This window comes from Sus scrofa, chromosome X, assembly GCF_000003025.6.
Source record: "Sus scrofa isolate TJ Tabasco breed Duroc chromosome X, Sscrofa11.1, whole genome shotgun sequence".
NCBI lineage: Eukaryota > Metazoa > Chordata > Mammalia > Artiodactyla > Suidae > Sus > Sus scrofa.
Genome location: NC_010461.5, coordinates 75,234,114 through 75,241,192, shown reverse-complemented (window position 1 = coordinate 75,241,192; position 7,079 = coordinate 75,234,114). Strand labels below are relative to the sequence as shown.

Here is a 7,079-nt window from a genome sequence, read left to right as displayed (position 1 = left end):
GAAATGATGCTATAAACAGTCATTAGATTTTTTTTAATGAGGACTTTACATACAATCTTTTTAGATTGAAAACAATAAACAAAAAAATAAAATTATTTAAATATTTGGGTTTTTTATTTATTCTTTTAATATTGACAAACTCAGGAAGGAAATCATAATATATCAACAAAACACATTTGTAAATAAGAAAATTGAAAACAGGAGTTCCCGTCGTGGCGCAGTGGTTAACGAATCCGACTAGGAACCATGAGGTTGAGGGTTCAGTCCCTGCCCTTGCTCAGTGGGTTAACGATCCGGCATTGCCGTGAGCTGCAGTGTAGGTTGCAGATGCAGCTCAGATCCTGCGTTGCTGTGGCTCTGGCATAGGCCGGTGGCTACGGCTCCGATTCGACCCCTAGCCCGGGAACCTCCATATGCCGAGGGAGCGGCCCAAAGAAATAGCAAAAAGACAAAAATAAAATAAAATAAAACAAAGGATTCAATTAAAAAAAAAAAAGAAAGAAAATTGAAAACAGAGACTAGTTGGTTAATCCAATGCACATTTGTTTACCAATCTTTTGGTATACTGTCAATGCTTAATTTTTTGTCATAATTTTATGTATGGAGCTGTATTCTGGGCCCCCCTCACATCACCTCTCTTATCTAAAGCTTATCCATAATGCAACTTCTACAATTTCCTGTTTCGTGTTTTTTAACTGGAGCAATAATTTGTATATCCTTGTGAATCAATTTGAAGGTGGAAACTTTTTCTTTCTTTTCTGAAAAGCTTTATTATGCTCAGAGGGGAGTGGGATCAGTCCTTCTTGACTGCTGTTTTCCTCATGGCTACAACAACATTTCTCATTTCCTGTCTTCCTCTTGGTGTAGATGCGTGTCCCTAAATTTTCTTGATAAACTTGAGGGCCCACTTGTCCTTGGAGGCCTTGAGGAGCTTCATGGCCTGTCACTCACAAGGAGTAAAGCTGCACACCTCCAGATCATGTACCACAAGAACTTGGTGTATTTGATGAGGTGCCCAAAGAGGCAGCTGTGCCTTGGCTTGCTCATGTTCCTGATCATCCCATGGCCCTTCTTAAGACCCACAGCCATGGGGTTGCACAGACCCTTGGCTGCTGCTCTTCAATGGCTGCCACCATAGAAGGGCAAAAAATTCTTTTCTTTTTTCTTTTTATGGCTGCACCTGTGGCATATGGAAGTTTCCAGTCTAGGGGTCAAATAGGTGCTGCAGCTTGAATGCCTATGTCACAGCCACAATACAACTAATCTGAGCCACATCTGCAACACTGAATCCTTAGCCTACTGAGCTAGGCCAGGGATTGAAACTGTCCTAAGGGAGACAACATCAGGTTCCTAACCCACAGAGCCACAATGGGAACTTCACTGCAGAAACTTTTTAAATTGCTATAATTCAATCTCCAACCTTTTAACTTTGAGTTAACTGCACCTAACTATATAGTAGTTATTTTTAGCATCTCTTTGGTATTAAGTCTTGCCAGAGCATTCAACTTAGTTTCTATAGAAACACTTTTATTGCACTCATATTTCCCAACATTTTGTGATATTATTTATGTATATAACTTCAATAAAAAAATATGGGTAGTATTAGCAAGTTTGGCAATAAACACAACTCACTCTATATAAACATAATTTGCCAATATTCTCCCAGCCACTTCTATAGAACTTTTAGAAGAACCCAGAAAACACTGATTACTCATCCTAAATCACAGGAAGAGTATTTGGGATTCTGTTAGGTTGCTGTTATCACCTTCCACTTAGACTCTCTCCTCACTCATGTCAGTAGCCAACATGTACCAGTTAGGTATCTATTTAGTCCCCAATGTTTATTGTAGAACAATTTACAATAGCCAATACATGGAAGCAACCCAAGTGTCCACCACCAGATTAATGGATAAAGAAGATGTGTGTGTATAATATTATATAATGGAATATTACTCAATTATTAAAAAAATGAAATTTTGCCACTTGCAACAATGTGGATGGACCTAGAGAATATCATGTCTAGTGAAATAAGCCATGCAAAAACAAATAGTATATGATATCCCTTATATGTGGAATCTAATAAAAATGATACAAAATAACTTATTTATAAAACAGAAACAAACTCATAAAATCATGGATGTGGAGAATAGATTTGGGGTTGCCAAGTGGGAAGGGGAGGGACTGGGAGCTTGGGGTAAATAGATGCAGAATGTTGCCTTTGGAATGGATTAGCAATGAGATCCTGCTGTGTAGCACTGGGAACTCTGTCTAGTCACTTATGATGGAATATGTAATGTGAGAAAAAAGAATGTATACATGTAAGTGTAACTGGGTCACCATGCTGTACAGCAGAAAAATATATAAAAATAAATGATAAAAAAAAGATTTTGAAATCAAAATTGTGGTTACCATAGAGGAAACTGTGGTGGGAGGAGGGGAGGGATAAATTAGAAGGATGGCAATAATATATGTACACTACTGTATATAAAATAGATAATTAATAAGTACCTACTCTATAGCAGGGAAACCTACTCAATAGTTTGAAATAACCTATACGAGAAAAAAGAATGGATATGTGTATATGTATAACTAATTCACTTTGCTGTACACCTGGAACTAATAAAATGTTGTAAGTCTACTATACTCTAATAAACTTTTTTTGAAAAAGAATCCATTTAGCTACAAACAACAGAGCCACACTAATTGTGGCTCAAGTAAGAAGAGATTTTCTTTGTTTTTGTTTGTTTGTTTTTAATGAAGTATAGTAGATTGACAATGTTGTGTTAGTTTCAGGTGTACAACAAAGTGATACATCTGTTATACATATACATATATCTATTATTTTTCAGATTATTTTCTTTTAGAGGTTATTACAGATTATCAAGTAGATTTCCCTGTGCTATACAGTGGATCCTTGTTGGTTATCTATTTTATACATAGCAGTGTGTATATGTTAATCCAAAACTGCTAATTTATCCCTCCTCTGTTTTCCCTTTGATAACCATAAGGTTTTTCTTATGTAATAAGAAGTTTGGAAGTCCAGAACCCTTGTAATTCAGAAACAATGTTATAAAGGACCCAGTCTCTCTACTTCATGCTTTACTATCCTCATCATGTGATTTTTGTCCTTATGTTCTCAAGGTAACTAAGGCACCTCCAAAAAGAAGAAAGGTGAAGGGCAAAGGGCAAAATTTCAATGAAACAGCTGAGATATTGAATATACAAGTGGAGAATGGTCAGATCACATATAAAAATAGGATTCTAGCCCCAAATCTCTAACAACATGCTTGGGATGCCAATTCATTATCTATAGTATCCATTCCAGGAAATCAATCTATTATCTTTAGCAACAAATCTAGGAAGCCAAACAATAACCCCTGAAATAATAGGTCCCAAATCATCAAGGCTCGATTAATGACTAACAACTATTCTAAGTTGTGCTCCCTTTTCAAAATTAGGACCAATTGGAGGAAGTTAAATATGTACCCTTAACTAATCAAATAGGATGTCCCATTTCTAGTTAGTCCTATCCCAACAGCCTCCAAAAGAGCATACCTGAAGCCTTCCCATTTTACCACTATAAAGCTTTGCACTCCTCTGCTTATCTTTGAGCTTCTGCTAAATACAATGAAGTTGCCTCACTTGCTATATAGCAAGCTCTGAATGAATAGCCTTTGCTTTTTCTCATTTGGGTGGTCTTTACTTCCACATAGCCATTGATCCTGTCCCTTTCAAAAGAATTCCAAGAGACATTTCTAAGCTTCTTACTCTTACATTTTACTGACCAGAACCTGGACAAATGACCAACTTATCTGCAAAAGAAAGGATTTGAAAAGGTGGATATTTTAGTTTTCTAGTCATTAAAGTAAGGTAAAATTGAGTTGTATACAGCTTTGAGTAGTCATTCTGCAGTATCTTCCACACTACTCAACATTTATAATCTATATGGAACAAAGAAGAACTTTACAAGATTTTCATTCTCCTGGATCACATACTGAAATATTTGTTTTTCTTGGGAATATTCTTAATCCAGAGTTTCAGGCCAGGTTATTTTTTAATGTCCAATGATAAGATTTCTTTTAAATCATAATCATAATAACATTATCACATATAAAACAAATAATAAAAATCACTATCCTGTCTGTTTAAATTCATCCACTGATTCACACTTTACAGATTATTCATATAGGATTCCAAATAAATGTTATATATTTAAATTGTATATTATCTCCCTAATGTTTGTCTCTTTTTTCATCTTTTTAAATTTATACTTTCCTCTTTATTCTTCTTTTAAAAACTGGATTAATTATATTAAAGTTCCTAAAGCATATTAATGATTCTATAAAGTGTTGCCCCTACAATGATCTGTTGATTACTAAAAAAATACACAACCTGAAAGTTGAGAGTCAAGTTTTATTTGGGGCAAAATTAGAACTTAAGCCCTGGAGATAGCATCTCACTTACCTCTGAGAAACCACTCCCCTCCAAGGTGATGAGTTAGGAGCTAGGATATATAGGCAGGGAGCAGGAACAAAAGAGGCCTGGGCTCACTAAATCATTCCTTTGATATGCACCTCCACTATCAGGGCCAGTATCCTGAGTTTTCATAGCCTTCAGGACTCACTGGAGACATTCTTTATCCTTAACTACAGACCTGAATGAAATACTACCCAAGGAGGAAAAGGGGGAATATCAGGATGTGATAAATGTGAGGGGGAGGTGCATGCAACATTCACGCATTTTACAATGCATACATACATTTTACAAACATTTGTTGCTGATCTCCTTAATGTTACCACCAGTCACAAGGAGCAGGCATCACCATGAAGGATTTTAGTGTTTTTCTAGATATGAGGAGATGCAAGAATTGGGCACATAAAATCTTCTCCTAAAAATATCTGACTATCTGAAGGCCTATTGTTCCAGTTTTCCTAGAGCACAGAGTGCCTCACTCCTGTTCTCCATCCTGAGCTCCACTCAGGGAGTACTGTGAGTTGGTAGCTGCAGTGGCTCATGTTTTACTCCATGTAGAGGCTGATGCCAAGCACCAAACTTCAGTTCACAATTCTCAGGAAGCAGGTAACCACTAGTTAATATGTGTTTCTCTAGTCAATGAGGCCACCAAAAGGCAAAAGAAGTTGACTACGTAGTGTTCCCCAAGTAGCCAAGTCAGCAAACCAAACTATAAATGCTCTGCTTGACCAAAAATGCAGTTGACCAGAAATGAGATACAGCTGACCCTTGAACAATGTGGGTTTGAACTGTAAGTCCTCATATATGAGGATTTTTTTTCAATGAATATGTACTACAGTATTACATGATTTGAGGTTGTTTGAATCTGTAGAGTGGAACCATGGATATGTTTGGGTTTTTTTTTTCTTTTTTCTTTTTGTTTAATGAGCTATTTCATTTCATTTTATTTTATTTTTTGTGATTTTTATTTTTTCCATTATAATTGATTTACATTGTTTTTTTCTTTTTAAAAAATCTTTAAATATACTTTATTGAATACAATATAAATCCTTTCCATTTGGTGGACTACACACAGATTTTCAACTGTGTGGCTGTTGGCATTAACACCTGCCTTGTTCAAGGGTCAACTGTATATCCAATTAGCCAATCTCAAAATGCCAGGCCAAGTCTGGGCTCATACTTGTTTCTTTATTCCTTGATCTCTCTAAACAAATCAGATATACGACCCTAGCCAAACATAGCCCTGTTTCCATGTTATCACTTCTAACGCTGTTAGAAAACTCTTGCCCAAAATCCCTTGGGAAGAGTGTGCCACTGCTTGTAAGGCACTGTACTCCCCTGATCCTTAGACTGTTTTCCTTTGAATAAAAGACATTTAGCTTGTTACTAAATTGTTTTCATTTTTTATTTGTTGAGTCCTCATTGTCCTTGATGTTGTGAGATTATGTGGAAATCAGAGGGACTTCAGCAGAAAACTAGTAGCCTGCCTGCTTATCGATTGCCAGCCCAAGAGGATACATTTTAGAGTACTTCCTCCTTCCCATTTTTTACAAAAACTAGTGGTTAGAATACTCCAACAACCATATCTAAATGGCGATGAGGTAACAATTTAAATAATTCATTTAAGTGGTTCAAACTACCAGAAATAGGGATCAGTGAGAATACACAATACATTCAAGTACATCAAGAAAACTTGCTGAGGGAAATAGATGAAGACAGAAATAGAAAAATAATAAAGGACACTTGAAGAGCTACAATCACAATTTCCCAAGTAAAGAATTCAGTAAACAAATAAAATATGATGGTCAGTGCCTAGACTCCATAATTGGAATAATTATTTTAAGGTTTAAATCAACAATATTGAGATATAATTTACAAGAAAAAAAACACAGATTTTAAGAGTTCACTTCAGTTTGTTTTGGTAATTGTATATAAACCTACAATCACTACCCAAATCAGGCTACAGACTATTTCTATCTAACTTAAAATGTTCAGCTCTGCCTTTTTGTACTCATTCCTCTCAACTCTTGGTCCCATTTTCTTTCAATATAGATTAGCTTTTCCCATTTATGAATTTCATATCAATTACATATAGCTTGCATTGTTTTGTGTCTTCTTCTGGTTTTGTCTGCACACTGTTTTCCAGATTCATCTTTTTTTTTTTTCTGCCACACCCATGGCACATGAAGCTCTGAGGCCAGGCATAGGGCATGTGCCACAGGTTTAACCCAAGCCACAGCAGTGGCAACTCTGAGTCCTTAACAAGCTGAGTTACCAGGGAAATCCCATCCATGTTATTGCAGGTACGAGTTGTTCTTTTGTTTTTCAAGTACATTCAACTGAATGGATATATTGCAATTTGTTGATCTCTTCTGTTGATTAGGTTTGGACTTGTTTTTTGTTGTTGGCTACTATAAAAACAGCTGTTATGAATATTTTCTAAAACTATTTGGGTGGATGTATTTCTCCATTTCTCTTGTGTAAATACCTAGGAGTGGAAATGCTACCTGGTACAGCTAGTGTTGTCCTAGCTTTGTAATAAACTGCCAAGCTGTTTTCCGAGTTGATTGTACAATTTTTTTATTACCACAACATGTGAGAATTCC

General features: G+C 36.0%; 1 pseudogene; it reads right to left on the bottom strand.

Annotated features, from left to right (window-relative positions):
- Positions 794–1,089, bottom strand: LOC110257718 (annotated as a pseudogene).